The sequence below is a fragment of the Amblyomma mixtum genome, chromosome 3 (genome assembly GCF_055824585.1).
Source record: "Amblyomma mixtum isolate Tamu chromosome 3, ASM5582458v1, whole genome shotgun sequence".
Lineage (NCBI taxonomy): Eukaryota > Metazoa > Arthropoda > Arachnida > Ixodida > Ixodidae > Amblyomma > Amblyomma mixtum.
Window position 1 is genome coordinate 30,619,595 of NC_143014.1, and position 17,699 is coordinate 30,637,293.

A 17,699-nucleotide genomic window follows, 5' to 3' on the forward strand; every position below is an offset into this window, starting at 1 on the left:
GATAGGACTGTTTAAACCGAGGCCAAACTTGTGCAACAAACCCGGATAGCGCGCACGCGTGCCCGTTGCTCACTTTCGCCGCATGTGCATACGCTATATTCAGGAAGATGCTTTAAGCGCGAACCACTTCACGTAGATTGCCTGCGCTGTCACTGGGACAAAGGTTTATGAAGAGCTGAGGATGCTCATGCGCCTCCTGTCTCCTCAATGTAAAGGCAGAAACACCCTGCCGGTTCTTTGACTTTTTCGCGGAGCATCATGCATTCTTCCGAAGTGTTTTGCAGGAAGCATATGGAGATCGTATTTCACGTCTTGTATCCATGGCAGCCGTCTCTTTGCCGCGTTAAATCATTTTCAGATGAGAGAAGCATATAACGTCCTCTTATCTAACTAGATGAGTTGAAACCGGTTGTCGGCATCCTTATGCGGAGCTTAGTGTCACTTCCCAAGTATTAATTTCTCTTCGATGCGCTTTGGTGGTGCAGCAAGACTAAAGAGAAAAAATATGTTCATGGGCACGTTTACCTTTCGTTTGATTTTTTCTATGGGGTGCGAGCCGTCTGGTCCCCTTGAAAGAAGTTCTGTGCCGAGTTCAGCAACCACTAGCTTCTGGGTATCTAGAATATTAATTTTATATACACATATATCAGGTGTGTCCCAGCCAAATGTAACGATGCAATTTTTTAAAGCACAAGTGTCCCAGCCGAGTGACAGCAAGTGAGCGTGGTGGAGAGCCGTGTGGCCTAGTTTGTAGCATCTTGCAGCAAGTCAGTTTGTTAGTAAAAGGCTATTAGCTAACTTTTTAAACGCTGGTTTGGTGAAAAAAGTGTGAATTCGATTACTTCGAAGCTGTTCAAAAACAGCAGACTGAAATGTTTAGAATATTGACCGTCCTGAAAAGAAAGCCCACGAAATCAAAAAATACCACATGAGAGCGGGGTTACTGCCGCGTCCCAAGACGTGATCTATGTGAACAAAATCCGCGCACCTCCGGACGTCTGTCCCCGACGTGTCTTTGCGTTTGCAGTGGCCGTAAAGTATGCGCTATGAATTTCTAACCCGTTGCTGGGCTTTCTTTTTAGTTGGTCCTGCCATGAATCAGATTTTGAACAATGCAGCCAACACGACTCGGGCTCACAGCCAAAATTTCATTGAGTGCCGAACCACTGCGATTATTTCTAAAATTCCGTTTTCGTATGTACCAGCAGTTCTGAGTAAGAGGAAAAGTTTACACATGTAAAGGCTTTTGTTCTTCAAAGGCAGTTTGTTAAAATAGAAATCGCTCATGGCGAGTCATGACCACAGTACTTCAAATGGATCTGAAAAACTTTTAAAACGCCTATATATATAACAGTGCTGGGTTTCAGCCTTTCAGCCCATGTAGGCTTTCTTAACTCGGTGATTTTTTTTACGCTTTTGGACACCTACGTTTTCCTCCGTCTAGTCTTCCACCTTACAAATGCTTAAAAATAAAGGGAAAACAAGAAGAAAAAAAACAAAGGTCGACGTGCTTGGCCACTCACAAAGTGCTAGTGGTCATTTATGGTGCGCTTAATCTTTAAATGGCACCCTCCTACAAGCAATCGCGAAAAAAGGTCACGATGATTGGCGAAAACTTTTACTGCCCGGCCTGATTCAACTGGGGCCCGATTCAGTGCGATTTAAACCTGGAATTTATCGCCTGTTTGCTTTTCATTGTCGAGGCCCAATTTTGCAGGTACTCGAATGTCAATTTGCACAACGCCCATTATTGAGGCGACGAGAACAGACACTGGCTACGGGAGCATGAGCGCCAGGCAAGATGGTTAGCAAATGTTTAATGCGGCATTACTTTAATGCAACTAGAACCTCACTGGAAAGAAGCACACAGACTGCTTTCTCATTGGTGTCGTCTCTGAATTTGCCATAGAGTTGCCAGTGGTTGCGTTGAAAAAAAAAATGCGGCTCCAGCCTCGCCGTATTTTTCTTCATCGGCTAGGCAATTCTTGGACGAGTTTTCTTAACCAATGGATTGGGCTTGGCGGAACCACCGCCTGGCCTCCTGGGTCTCTTGACTTGTCACCCTCACATTCGTTTCTCTGGGGATGTGTTAAAAATTAGATTTTCTCGACGGAACCAGCCAACCTTGCAGGTATGAAGCAACGTGTGAGAATATCCCTTGGCAACATGCCCATGCAAATGCTTTTATCGGCTGTGAACGCCATGAAAGACCGCCTTCATCTGTTCTGGTTGGGTGCAGCCCGCATGGAGGTGCAACCAAAATTTACAGATTTTGTTCATTCAATTTGTTATTCGACCCGGAACTGCTTAACATCTTATGTAAAGAAATCGTAACCATGCGCTGACCACTTACAACAAATAAGACGCATCTTCTCCTGCACACGACAACGGAATTGAGACAGCTGGGAGGAAGTTACGTCGAGCTACAATGCCAAAAAGTTTTCAGCTACGGAGTCATTCTCGTTTATTTTAGCTGCCAATCCGATACAACGCAAAAGAAATAAACGCTAGACAGAAATTACACAATACATATCAAGAAACCACAAACACTTAACAGATATCCGCATGCTGTCACAGAATCGTGGTTTTATTCCTTTAAGGGAGCTATCACGATGCGAAAGAATGAAAAAAAAAATGGCTGCTTCCGAGGGTAACTCCACAGGCAGAGCGCCGGGTCAGAGACTATCAGGGCTCCCAAATCAACGGCCGCGTATACTTGGCGATGACAAGCGTTTTTCCTACACCTAGCAAAGAAGCAAAAATTAACGCTGGATGCGTTCTAAGCTGGGCGTCGAGGCTTCCCAGGGAAAATAGAACATACTATCTTGAGCAAAACTAAAAGACCCGTCAGTGCCGAACTGGCCCAAATTTCGTGCGGGCACCACCTGAAGAAGCACTGCTGTTGACGAGAACGTTTTGCTCAAGATAGGCGGAATTGGCAGTCGCAGTGATTGCAACACAATTCCAGCGGACGGTACGTTCGCTCGAGACTTCCAGCGCTTCTCATGCGCTGTTTCGGTTTTGTGGAAAGGGGGGGGGGGGGGGGGGGGGAAGGAGATCTTCTCGTTCTAGAGCGCTTTGGAGAACAACTTTCTTTGCGTTTTATATACGGATACGGCATCGTCTTCACGGCGACTACGAAATAGACATTGACAATAACCGTCAAACTCCGTTACTTAAGAATACACTATATTTCAGTTAATTTGCTAGATAATTAGAACGCTGTTTGCAATTACTGACGTCCACCGCTGCTGAGAGTTTCTTCCTGTAGAGCCTTCTTTTGCGATTCGAAATGTCTATATCTAAGAATTTTTGAACGTGTTCACTGACACCCGGCGTATTAATGCAAAGGAAACTAGATCGCCTCCTCGAACTCAAGTTCGTCCCGGCGATCATCGTCAACGAAACCACTGCATCACTAATAGAGTTCCCTCACCAACTCGGCCGATCGACAGCGAGCAGATAGATGGCAGCGTATACGGTCGATTTGATCGGCAACGAGTTTTAAGACGCTAATATTGAGTCGCGGGAGCGCATATCCACGTGACAAATATTAAATACTGCGGCCCTTATTTGAAGGCCGCCGCGGTGGCTCAGCGGCTATGGTGCTCGGCTGCTGACCCAAAAGACGCGGGTTCGATCCCGGCCGCGGCGGCTAGAATTTCTGTGGAGGAGAAATTCTAGAGGCCCGTGTACTGTGCGATGTCAGTGCACGCTAAAGAACCCCAGGTGGTCGAAATTTCCGGAGCCCTCCACTACGGCGTCTCTCAGAGCCTGAATCGCTTTGGGACGTTAAACCCCATAAACCAACCAACCAACCTTATTTGAAGCAAAAATAAAGAGGGGCCAGGCTTACGTAACTTTTACTGAATGCACTTGAATGGGCGTTTTTCATTAAGCGTACAAAGTTGGGCTAGTTGGTTGGTAGTACTATTGTGAGACATTCCAGCGGCTAAAATGACAGGGACGAAGGTAGACGAGACAGGACGAACGCCGGACTTCAACTGAGGTTTATTTCACAATTTCACAAACAGATATAATATACAAAAGGGGGCGCAAGGAAAAGTAATCCGTGACAAGATAAACCCATAATAAAAAAAAATGCAGAAGGCGCCTGTGCCATGCCACTCATGTTCGCCACATCGGCGCACCTACTATTTATCTCCTACCTGGCTGAATCCACCCGTTTGCCTTCTGGTAATCAATTTCTTTTTTGCGTAGCGCCGCAGAAGGGCTGCTGACGCATTTTTGTTTATCATTGATAATGCTGAACGCTTCAAAAATTTCTCGGCTCTTTTGAGTCTTAAACTTACGCATCACACTTGTCCTTTCTAAAAACGCCTTGCATGCTGGCTTGTGTGAGCAACGGCGAATGTGGTCAGCTAGGTGACCTCCGCCAGATAATGAGTGAGCTGTCCGGCGATGCTTTAGCAAGCGTTCGTTGAGGCAGCGTCCCGTCTGTCCGATGTACCGTCTGCCACAGGCGAGGGGGATGCTGTATACAACACCAACTTCACATTCAACAAGAGGTTTGATGTGCTTAATTTTGCACATAGGCCTCTTTTTGGCATCATTCACCAGGCGGCACATGCGTCCCAGCTTTTCCGGGACCGAAAATACTACACGCACGCCACACTTGTCGCCGACCTTCTTGAGGCGGTGTGAGACCTGATGCCAGTAGGGCACAACGACAGGTCGCTGTTTGGTACGTGCGTTTTCACTTGGCTTGCACTGCCCACCAGATTTCACCTCGCGAATCTGGGTTTCCACCACAGATGCCACAATTTCTCCTGGATACCCAGCCTTATCCAATCGCCTTAGTTGGGCATGGACGCTGTCACGCACTTGATGCTCGCACGACTTGGCAAGAGCAGACCGGACGCAATTTTTTGCTATAGCTCTTTTCACTATATAGCTATAGCTCTTTTTTTTTGCTATAGCTATTTTCAACACGCTCTGATACTACCGCGTTAAAAGATTTGCATGAAAGCTAACGATTAAAATCTGTTTAGCTTTCTTAATTAGCAAATCAAGTGGATTTTGAGAATATGCTGAATTAATCAAGACACTACTGACATCCTAGCACTGCAGCTGAATATTCATAGAACATGCTGGCCCTTTAAATCATGGCGCTATACTTGGCCGAAACAACTTTTTTTTTTTTGGCCCACGTAGACGCAAGCTACAGTGCTCACACTCACTCGCTCCTGATATGAAGTTGTCCTCCAAGCGTGTAATGGTTCATGGGGGCTTAACGTCCCAAAGCGACTCAGGCTCTGAGCAACGCCGTAGTGAAGAGCTCCGGATGATTTTGACCACCTGGGGTTCTTTGGTTTGGTTTGGTTTATGGGATTTTACGTCCCAAAGCGACTCAGGCTATGAGAGACGCCGTAGTGGAGGGCTCCGGAAATTTCGACCACCAGGGGTTCTTTAACGTGCACTGACATCGCACAGTACACGGGCTTCTGGAATTTCTGCTCCAAAGAAATTCAACCGCCGCGGTCGGGATCGAACCCTCGTCTTTCGGGTCAGCAGCCGAGCACCATAGCCACTGAGCCACCGCGGCCGCTTCGTCTCTTGCGTAAGAGTTCACTTATCCACGCCGAGGGTAGTCTTCTCCGAGATGATAACCAACTTTCACGTCCCCTTTCTTTTCGTAGCGCACATCAAAGTATTTGGGTCCGCCTCACGTGCATTGTTTTCGTCTCACCGGTGGGAACAGAGTAAATTTTAAACGCAACCTGGTTAGTACTCCTGGGAAGAACTATTAAAAGCTAACAAAACGACGAAGACTAACGACAAGAAGACAACCTCACAAAACACTGACTTATAAAACGAATATTTATCAATCGACAACTAATGGTTATATACATGTTTTAACAATTTTTAGAAATACATAAATGTTCATCAAGCACTGCCGAATCTCAAGCTGTACGGCATCCAACACCAGCTGCTGCGCAGGCGAAGAACTTCCGAGAACTTCCCCGCCAGCACTTGAATCACTTTGGCGAAGTGATTCAAATGCTGGCAGAATCACTTTGGCATAGCTACCCAAAAAAACGCAACCGCACGTTTGGGGCCACGCGTCAGCATGCTTGTGCGGATTTGGCGCGAAGCCCCTGCGCCATCACATCGGCTTCGTGCGGCAGATTGAAGAGAAACTTCCCGGCTGAAGTCATGCCCCTCTGGATGAAGTACATCTGCCTGGATGCGAATTCCCCGGAAGGGCGCCGACAGCTGTTCCTCCACCGTGGTTGACCAGCACGGCGTTTGCAGTCAGCTCCAGGGCGTACGTGTGCATCTCGTGCGCCGTTTGAACGGGCAGCCCTCGCGTCGGTGACAGAATAGCTGCCAGGGACGTCGGCAGTGGCTGGCACGAAGGGTCCCCCGAGGCGCTCTCGTTCACCACGGTGAGCTGCAGCGCTGTCTTGGACGGCGCCGAAACCAGCCTGCGGACAGTCCAACGCAGTCGTGGAGGCATAATTCTGGATGGGCGGAGGCTCGACGTGCCTGGATCCCCGTAGGTTCTGCAGAAGCATGAAGCACGGGCCGTAGTCTTCAAAGCTCACAAGAGGAATGCTGAGCTGTGCGGTGTTCCTTTGTAGCGGAATGGCGTGTTGCTTAGTAAAGCTTTCGGCCGGGGACTAACAGCCACGTCATGTGCCAGCGATGGCACTGCCGCAGCCGTAGAAAATGGCGGGCGTTCTTTGACAAATGCTCGGACTGCGATTAGGGATTATGAGCCTTCAGTCAAGCGTTATTGTTTAGTCAAAATTGCGAAAAGCGTGAAATATAAGAGAATTTCGCCTGAAATGTCACTGTTTTTTTTTCTTGTTGTTTGTTAACGCTAACTATTTTAACTCTGCACTCGTTTCATCGTCGTCGGTGTCGTGATATGTTTCAGCGCGCGCACATGTGTATCGGTCATCTTTTTCCACTTCTTCCTGAGCAGGTGCAAACTTGCATGTCAGGCTAGTGAGTCGAAAGGCGAAAGGCGGGCAAAGACTTACCAGCAGGGCAAGGTTTTGCAAAGAAAAGTAAAAGCTAGACGAAAATCTGGGCTGCAAAGCGCAGCGAAGTGGATGCGTTAGAAGCAGGGAGTGGACCAAATTCGATTAGGACAGAAAGAGCAATAAGTGCTTGAATGTGAGGCGACATCATTTTATAACAAAATTTCGCACGCTGGAACAAACGTTCCTGTGACTGTGCCCAAGCATGGTGGCGTCATATAATCGCATGATAGGACTGTTCAAACCGAGGCCAAACTTACGCAACGGACCTGGATAGCGCGCACACGTGCGCGTTGTTCACTTTCGCCGCATGTGCTTGCGCTATATTCAGGAAGATGCTTTCAGCGCGATTCACTTCACGCAGATTGCATGCACTGTCACTGGGACAAAGGTTTATAAAGAGGTGAGGATTCTCATGCGCCTCCTGTCTCCTGAACGTAAAGGCAGCCACACCCTGCCGGTCCTTTGACTTGATGCCTATTCTTTTGTCGGAGATAGTATCTCAAATCTTGTATCCATGACAGCTGTCTCTTTGCCGCATTAAATCCTTTTCAGATGAGAGAAGCAGATAATGTCAGCTCTCATGTAACTGGATGAGTGGAAACAGGTTGTCGGCATCCTTATGCGTAGCTTAGTGTCACGTCCGAAGTGTCAATTTCTCTTCAATCCACTTTGATGGTGCAGCAGCAATAAGGAGAAAAAATGTGTTCAAGGACGCGCTTACCGTTTGGCTTCTTTCCATGGCGTGCGAATCGTCTGGTCGCCTGGAAAGAACGTTCTGTGCCGAGTTCAGCGGCACACATATATATATATATATATATATATATATATATATATATATATATATATATATGACAGAAACCAAGGGGCACAGGGGATTTTTTTTAGTTAATTTATTTATTTTGTGGTGTTGATCAATTTAGAATATTACTTAATATGTCATCGCTTAAAGCTAATTGATTAGAAAAGCAGAAGAAAAAACAACCACATGCCGCCGGTGGGATCCGAACCCACGACCTCCGAATTACGCGTCCGGTGCTCTACCTCTGAGCTACGGCGACGGCTGTCAAACCTTCTGCTTTCGGGGGTATTTATGTTTACAAGTAACCTAACCTTGAGAGTGTTCATCAGCGCCACCCACGTTCATAAGCGGCGGACGTAGAACGTCCTGATTTACCGCAGGTGTTACGTAGAACGTCATCGAACGGAGAGGGTGGAAGCTGTGTGAGAACCCTCTTATGCTTCCTATGGCATCAAGGCTGCCAGAATCGAGGCCCTCGCTAAGCAATTAAGCAAACAAAGAAGGGGAATGAGGGGCTCGTTGTAAATATGACAGAAGCCAACAGCCACAGAAACCAAGGGGCACAGGGGATTTTTTTTTAGTTAATTTATTTATTTTGTGGTGTTGATCAATTTAGAATATTACTTAATATGTCATCGCTTAAAGCTAATTGATTAGAAAAGCAGAAGAAAAAACAACCACATGCCGCCGGTGGGATCCGAACCCACGACCTCCGAATTACGCGTCCGGTGCTCTACCTCTGAGCTACGGCGACGGCTGTCAAACCTTCTGCTTTCGGGGGTATTTATGTTTACAAGTAACCTAACCCTGAGAGTGTTCATCAGCGCCACCCACGTTCATAAGCGGCGGACGTAGAACGTCCTGATTTACCGCAGGTGTGACGTAGAACGTCACACCTGCGTCACACACACACACACACACACACACACACACACACACACACACACACACACACACACACACACACACACACATATATATATATATATATATATATATATATATATATATATATATATATATATATATATATATATATATATATATATTTGTAGGATTTTGCAGCAAGTCAGTTTGTTAGTAAAATGCTATTAGCTAACTTTTCATGCGTTGGCTTGGCGAAAAAAGCGTGAATTCGATTACTTAGATGCTGTTCAAAAACAGCAGACTGAAATGTTTAGAACATTGACCGTCCTGGAAAGAAAGCCCGCAGAATCAAAAAAATACGACATGAGAGCGGGGTTACTGCATCGCCCCATGACGTGATCTATGTGAAAAAAATCCGCGCCCCTCCGGACGTCTGTCCCGACGTGTCTTTGTGTTTGTAGTCGCCGTAAAATATGCGCTACGAACTGCTAACCCATTGCTGGGCTTTGTATTTAGGCCGGTCCTGCTTTCAATCAGATCTTGAACACTCCAGATTTTGAAACGCGACTCGGGCTGACAGTCAAAATTTCATTGAGTACCGCCCTAACCACTCCGATTATTTGTAAAATTCCGTTTTCATATGCAGCAGCAGTTCTGAGTGAGAGGAAAAGTTGATATATGTAAGAGCTTTTGTTCTTCAAGGGCAGTTTGTTAAAACAGAAATCGCTCAAGGCGAGTTATGACCAGAGCACTTGAAATGGATCTGAGAAACTTTTTAAACGTCTATACATAATACGGTACTTTGCTTCAGCACATGTAGGCTTTAATTAGGTGGGTTTTTTTATGCTTTTGAGCACCTATTTTTTCCTTCGTCTAGTCTTGCACTTAACAGCAAACGCTTAAAAATAAAGACAGAACAACAAGAAAAAAAAAACAAAGGTCGACGTGCTTGACCACTTAAGAAGTGTTAGCGGCCATTTGCAGTGCGCCTAATCTTTGAATGGCACTCTCCTACAAATCATGTGGGCCAGCTAAAAGTGGCCTTGTGAATGAAAGTCAACCATACTCAGCTCAATACAGACGAAAAGTAAAACTGAAGTGATCGCCAAAAAATGCCACGAGTATTGGCAAAACTTTTACCGCTCGTTAGAGTTTGCTCGGGACCCTTGGCCATAGGTGAGCCAGGCGAGCTTACTGGGCGGCCAGGCTAAGTCTTGCTTTTCGTGACGCCCGTGGGGGCACCTAGGGAGACGGACGCGGGCTCGCCACGCGCTCCGAGCAGCGACCACCAATACGCGGGCTTCAGGAGAAGGCGAAGCGAGGAGTACGCTTACGGCGCTGAGGGATTAACCGGGACTGTGGAGTTGCGCAAGTGAGCAAATGGTAGGAGGCGTAGATGTTTGCGCGAAGATGGAAGCGGTTTGTGGTGAAGTGCGTGGTCGCTGGGGGGCAGGGTCGCCCTCTTGCAGCCAAGCGAGGATTCCAGGAAAGTGGGCGCCTCTGTATGCCGGCCGGCCGCCACCTTTTCCTCGTTGCCGGGGGGACACAAGTTGCTAACATCAAACTTGAGCCTGAAAATGCAGAGAAAGAAAACAAACGGAAGAGAGACGGAAAGTTTTGCCTTCTCCTTGAAACTCGACAATATTTCCAAGCGGATATCAGGCAAAAGGGTGACTGTCGCGAACGCTGTGAACAGTTAAAGCACAATCAACTTTTTCATTACGCAATACCAGGACGTGTTGATGTTGAAGAGCTAGAGGCAGTCATTTATTCATGTCTAATTGATTTTTTTCCAAATCCCTGTGACCAGAATGTCCTTGGGGATTTCATTCCATGATGCTGCCATATGGAACACACCTGAAACCACGAAATCTTTCGCAGCCCATCTGAGCCCCATATGTTTCGGGAAATACCTCAAAGTGGAGTAAGTTCTGGGGAATAATTGTGAACAAAATTTCCCTCAAAGCAACCGCGCAGCTACAAACGAAATACACAGAGTTTTCGCAAATCCTCTCAGTTGAAGAAAAGAGCCCTGACACTGGGCTCCAGCGATGTCCCTCCACGTCTGTGTCCAGTCTTCTTATAAAGTAAGCTCATGAGGACGACTAGCAGTTGGCAGGTTGAGGCCAAATCGGTCAGCTAGCAGTGTGCACGACGTTGTTTCGATGGTTATGTTTCTCCTTGTTTAATATGGGCATTCCTGCACGTTATTTTATGATTTTAGGCAACAGCTAGGCAAGTAGCTGCCAGCCACAGCGCTTAGGGATACGGCATGACACGCTATGCAGCCCACTCTCAAGAATTGAGTGAGGAGGGTTTTTAGGCCGTACTGGATGCATAATTATGTGGTTGTAACGATGGTTCTACCGATCATTGTTCTTTTTATTGATTACTTCATCGTCATAGCTAGGTGTAACTTGAGATGGTCGCTCAATGAAATATCGCGGAAGTGCTAGCCAAGGCTCAATAAAAGACGATAATGTAGACGGGAAGCGAAAAACTAAGCAGTACTTCAGAAATTCGTAATCGGAAGTGAAAGCCGTACAAGGTAGAGGGCAACTGAAATAGAAAAATGTGTATCGGGAGCCCCCGCTCGTGCGCTTTGCAGCTCTTGCTGTAGACGCCACAAAAGTTCCTGGCGTATTAGATACGGCTGTGGTGTACCACACTCCTTCCACTGACGACACTGATATCGAGAGCTGGAGCTAAAAGTCAGCTGTTTTTTTTTTTTTGGAGGGGCGGTGAGGGGGGGGGGGGGGGTGTTAGCATAACAGACAATTTTTTTAAAGGACAAACAGCGCTGAAGACTTAGACGGAAGCAGAGAAAACACGGGACAATTGTTGCTTCTGCTTCCATCTACGTCTTTTGCGGTGTTTTCTCTTGAAAAAAAAAATAAAGGTATCACCAACTCGTGCAGTAGTGCAATATCAACCTGTAATCATCAAAATTAAAACATTAGGAGAATATCATATTGAAAAAAAAAATTGAACAAAAATTTTACATAAACTATTGAAAAAAAAATCATTTGTATTATTGTACTTTTTTACCTTGGACCAGTGAAACCCGCAGTTATTGAAAGTAGCCGCCCCGGAGCGGAACAAGCCGGGTATCTGGCTCGAACGACTTCGTCACCAGACGATTCGCTCGAGTTCGCCGCGTTAAGTCCTCTCCGCTCCGTTCCGCGAGCGCAGCAGCATCTTCGCAAGCCACCCCGTGGCGCTAAAAGAGTAAAAGCAGCGCCCTGGCTTAGGCCCGATACTCATGCAAGTCCCACGGGATAAAACTTGGCCCCAGTCCGCGCTCAGCGACGCGGGGGATGCGTTCAAGACACCAAGCTAGGGCAGGGGCACTGCCGGTATGGTATAGCCTTGTCTGGAATGGGATTCCTGATAAAGAGGCAAGAAAGAATATTGTGCTGGCTTCCGATTCCCAAACACAGATTTTCCCCAACGCATAGAGCTTTTTGAAGCGCAAAAAAAAAAAAAAAACTCTCTGTACCGACGTTGCGCCAAATTCCAGCCATGCGATGTTAAACATCACTCCTAATGCTAAACACCACTGGCTTAGAGGGTGGTTTTTGTTACGTATCCACTGGCTGTGTAAGGTTTCCACCCTTGACCGAAAGCATTGGAGTGCTGAGTGTGCTCGGATTTGTCTGCTGGCAAAAGCGGTGACGAGTGCTCACAATGGCTAGAAGAATGTAAAGTGTGAACGGCCGCGGAACAGAAAATGATCTGTCAACTCGTTAGTCACATTGAAATGACGTTACCATTTGTGGTTCTCAAACACGGTAGTCCAAATTATATCACAAGAGAAGTGAAAGCTCAGAATAAATTACAGACTACGAAATTTCTCTCAATACGAATCGTTTGAAACGCAGCATTAGAAATCGCCACACCCTAATCTACCCCCCCCCCCCCCCCCCTTCCTTCAACCATAGGCAGCTTGTACACAGATGGTGACGACTGGCCACAACGCTTTCAACCGGCGCCCTTGTTTGAGTTGGTGATCTCGTGCAATCCACGCGAGGAAGCTCTTGCGCTTTGCCCCTCTGCCAGCACTGTCGCTCAGAGCCTTAAGACTCTATCGCAACTAACCGAGCATTGGCAGCGTGAGACGAAGCTGTGTACGGTGTTCGCAGTTGCATTCGTGGCTTCGTGTGCTGCGGTACTTTGTAGGGACGGGCTCCGCGTGACCTTTCGGCGGCGCGAGCTCGTTAAGGGAGGGCCGGCTGCCGCAAGCGTGGCCTTTTGTCTGGGCCGGCCTCTGTGCCGCGCCGCTTGATGAGCCCGTGCCTTTCCGTTTCGGCGCACTCTGCTACGACGACGCAGTCAAGCGCGACTCGGTGGGCGGACAATCCGATCGCGCGCGCATCTACATGCGAGCGCGACCGCCCGCAATGCCATTTCTGGCTGCCTTTGCGCCAAGCCGCCACTGCTGAGCCAATTTAAACCGCTCCAGCGGACGGTCAGACGTCAGCCTTAGCGTTGGCGCCCAATGTTCCGTCTGTTATTTAAAAAGGCACTTCAGCTTAGTCAAGTTGGGAGCTGAGCAAGGTCTCATGTTGCTTTATTCTGAAATATATGGAAAGTATTTTTTCTCTTCCAATTTTTTCTACACCGCTGGTGCAAAACTTCGGCTCACGCCGTGAACCAGGAAACATCGTGCGACACGAACACCTTGTTAGTGCTTGAGCTTCTGCGCGTTGTTTCAAAACAGCTGCCAAAATGCGAACGCGAATAACTAGTGCGGGCATGTACCACAGTAACAAATTCCCCGTCCCACCTAAAAAAAAAGGGAAGGGGGGGGAGGCGGTAGTGCTGAAAGAAGAAATATTTGTCGGTAGTTTTGTTTGCGTGGCACATCAAATGACGCAGTGGGCCTCTCCGCGTCTTACGTGACATGATGTGTTAGTAAGCTCTCCGCTTTTGTTGCACCCCAAGATATTCTGCAGCCCAGCAAGTTTCAGCACTTTGCCGTACGGTCTGAGCGAACCACCGTGTCAGAAGCCCAGAAAGGTCAATGTTTATCAAAGTGGTATTTTTAAACAGCTTGGCACCACTCGAAGAGCTTTTAGTAGCCGACTGAAGGTGCTGTTTGCCGCCGCACCTTCCAGCAAAAACGCTCCTTGGGTTGCAGAGTGCAGGCGACATCATCCCACTGCTGGCCTCCATGAGTGCAATGCATTCAAAACCCCGTTTCATGCTGAGACCGCTAGACAAGGAAGCATCCTAACCCACTTTGTGATACAGACGCGCCCAGGGATTTTTCGCGAAAGTGTACCACGTGTAGCTGCCGTTATAAATGACTCGCACGCCATGAAAATCGGAATCCGAACGAGTAGTAAGTATGTACTTTGGCACACTTTGTTACTCTTTGTTGTTACTGCACCACCAAAGTGCAAAAATTAGACACTAAGCTCCACCTAAGGATGCCACAATACAGTTTCAACAAATCCAGCAAGAAGAGAGGTCGCACTATCTGCCTCTTTCATTCGAAAAACATGAAAACATGAAAAAAAAAAGATTGCTTCCATGGATTCAACAAATTGTGGAAGATGAGCTCTTGCGCTTCCTTCATAACTTTTCTGAACAGTGTACAATATTGTTCGAAAAAAAAAAGAAGGCGTGATATGAAATGAACGGTAGATCTAGTGTGGTCTTCTTGAGAAGGCAGGATGCATACAGGAATCCCTCAGCGGATCGTGAACTACTATCCCAGTGTCGGTGCCGATAATTTATGCGTGAAGTGAATCGTATCCAAAGCGACTTCCCGCAGCCAGCCTGTGCACCTACGGTTATAATGAATCAAGTGTACACGTAGACGCGATCGAGGGTCGTGGCGCCATGCTGGCCCTAGATGATCTTAACCGTTACTAGAACGTTGTCTATCTGGTTATGAATTGACGCCACTACGCTGAGGCACAGCCACGGGATTGTTTGTTCGGCGGAACAAAATTTCATACAGGCATCGCATCGGGTCCCATGCTAACAATTATAATATTCTCGCCTCTCCCTTTATTGAATTCGCTGTGCTCTACTTGGCCCCCATTGGTTTTGCCAAACCGCGCGTGTGTTCGTCTGCCTTTTACTTTTTCTTCACACGATCTTGTCCTGCTGATTCCTACGCCGCCGGTCTCCTGGCCGATCCTCCTTTGTGGGTGTGGAGATGCAAGTTACGCCTTTTCAGGAAAGAGTGGAAGACGACGACAGTGCGCAGATGCGCGCGCGCCTAATCTAAAGACGACGACGACGATAGTGAAACTAGCGCGCCGTTGAAACAATTTTGTTTAACCAACAAGAAATAATCAGAGCTCGTTTGAACGAAATTGGCCTTATATTTCGCGCTTTTCGCTAATCGGGCCAAATCACGAATGCGCAGAGGCCCATAATGTCGAAACGCAGTTACGACGCATCAAGTAATGCCTGTAATGTTTCCCGGCAGCCGCAGTGCCAATGCTTGTAAATGACGTGGATGTTCTTCTCGCGCACTGGCGCTGCCACATACTACAAGCGTGAGCTTTGCTAAGCACCACGCCACTCTGGTGCCAGGGAACGACCTAGACAGAACGCTTCTCCTGCGAGCTTTGAGGACGTCGGCTCCTGCATCGTGATTCTGCAAACTATGCGCTGTGCCGAGTACGTCGAGCCCCCCGACGACTGCATTGGCTGGCGAGGTTCCCATGGCTTGTCCGCAGACTGGGCTCGGCTCCACGGCGGAGTTCAAGCTGATGCTGCAGCACGCCCTTGCGTGGTCATCGAGAGTGCCTCGGGGGACCCTTCGTACCAGCCACTGCAGACGCCTCCGGCGGCTACCTGGTCAACGACGCAAGGGCTGCCCAACCAGACAGCGCAGGAGATGCACTCGTATACGCCCAAGAGCCGACTGCTAACACCGCGCTGGTCAACGGCGGTGCATCGGTGGAGCTACAACCGGCGCCGTTCCTCCGAGGACTTCACATCCTGGCGGACGCTGCGGGCTGGATCATGGACTTGGTCGCAAGCGGACGGGTTCCCACCTAGAAGTTGCGCTCCTTCGGCGCTGATGGGAGCTCGTCGAATGCTCGACACGGCCTCTGGACCAGACGCGCGGTGCTATTCTGCATGGGGACGTGAGGCGGCCAGCTTACGCTGATATTATTGATGAATGAGAAGTGATTCAAGTGCTGGCGCACAAGTTCCCGCGTACGCCGGCTACGCTTTAGGTGAGCATCTGGCGCGAAGGACGTAGGTTTGTGCAGTAGCCGGTGTTGCAACCGACACAGTTAAATAACCGCCGCTGCTTGGTGGACATTTTCGTGTTTGTAAAATTGGTTAAATCATGTATGTGTGAGTCAGTTGCGTGCCGATAAAACTCGGTTTTATAAGTGAGTGCTTCGTGGGAGCGTTTTCTTTTGATCAGTGCTTGTCATTCTATTCTCTTGAAATTATTCTTCCACGTGGTATTTACCTTAAACTTATACGAGTGGCCTACACGTCTGGATGCTGTCCCAGTGACACATCGACGGCATGGGTGGCTGTCACTTGTCGCCTCTCCTTCATGTTCAACCGCAAGTTGTCCTGACTGTTAAACAGCCATGATTGAATGAGCCCCACAACTTTCGTCTTCTTGCGAGACAAAGTGAATGCCTACTTTTAGTAGATTAGCTCGCTTCGTCGCACGCAATGACGGAACCCGAGAGCAGTGCATCAGCAGGATGATTGATCCGCAGACTCTGCTAATCAGATTGCAGACGTGCAGCGAACCAAGGCTGATTAACTCAATGCATCGGAAACCGGTGAGCAAGTAACAAGCGGTTGCTGGGCGAACGGCCTAGCCAGGGGAGATGGACGGAGAGGAAGACAGGAATAGTGTTCGCGGCGAGGAGTCTCCAGCGATGATGACGATGACAATAATCAGGCATGATGATGCGTGGGTCACTGTCTAAAAGTGCTTGAAATGCGCATTTCCATGGCTGCTACCCCATGTTAATTAGCCGCACCAAGTAAATGACGGATAATTAGACCTTTACAAGTTTTGATCTTCAAAGAGGTATAACATTGACTTCTGCAGATAATTACGACACCCATGTGCGTTTCATTTCTGGCGATGGCCCAAAAGTATGAGCACTTTTTACAATTTTTCACCATTTTGCTAAAACCTCGTGACAAGAAACTTAGGGAAGCAGCTCTCAATTGCATTTCCATAAAAATTTCTCTGCCGCCGATTTGCAGCCCCGTAAAAAAAAGAAAAACGACTGCCTGTGCGGGCCACGAAGAAAACGAGTTTCATGACAAGAAAACAAATCTGCTTTCGCCCCTTCAACTGTTGACCATCTTGGAACCTGGTTTGGAGGAGCGAAAGCTTCGTTCAGGCGGTGGCAGCTGGTTCAGACCTACAATTGGCGAACTGTTTCTCTTTAATTTTGCTTTCTGAGAACACAACAATGTTCTTCGTGAACGCATGGCTGCAACACTGACTGCTTGACTGCAGTCCGGTTCCGCGGGGGAAGTATCGGTGGCCGCGTGCTCCTTCCGTCGCGACTTCACCAGCGCTGCGACGAGGAACAAAAACAGAGAAGGAAGGACAGGGGCAAGCGCTACTAACAACTGAAAGTTTATTTGCAAAAACACAGATTATATGCTCACAACTGACAACCCAAAGCGCCTGCGCTTTCCGCAAAAAGCATGCAAAAGAAAGTTACGAAACTAGATTGCCTGCTTTTTGCGGGAAGCGCAGTTACGAATCTAGTTGCGTGCTTTTTGCGGGAAGCGCAGGCGCTTTGGGTTGTCAGTTGTGAGCATATAATCTGTGTTTTTGCAAATAAACTTTCAGTTGTTAGTAGCGCTCGTCCCTGTCCTTCCTTCTCTGTCTTTGTTCCTCGTCGCAGCGCTGGTGAAGTTGTGAAGATGTACTAACTAGCTCAAACCACGATTTTGCTTCCGTCGCGAATTTTCTTAGAGCAGCCAAAGGTTCATTCACTTTGTTTGCAGGGAGTCTACCGCAGAGCCCCGAGTGCAATAGCAATAAGTACGGAGCT

General features: G+C 47.9%; 1 pseudogene; it reads right to left on the bottom strand.

Moving 5' to 3' along the window:
• Positions 1 to 6,033: 6,033 nt before the first annotated feature.
• On the bottom strand, positions 6,034 to 13,884 carry LOC149349548 (uncharacterized; annotated as a pseudogene).
• Positions 13,885 to 17,699: the final 3,815 nt, after the last annotated feature.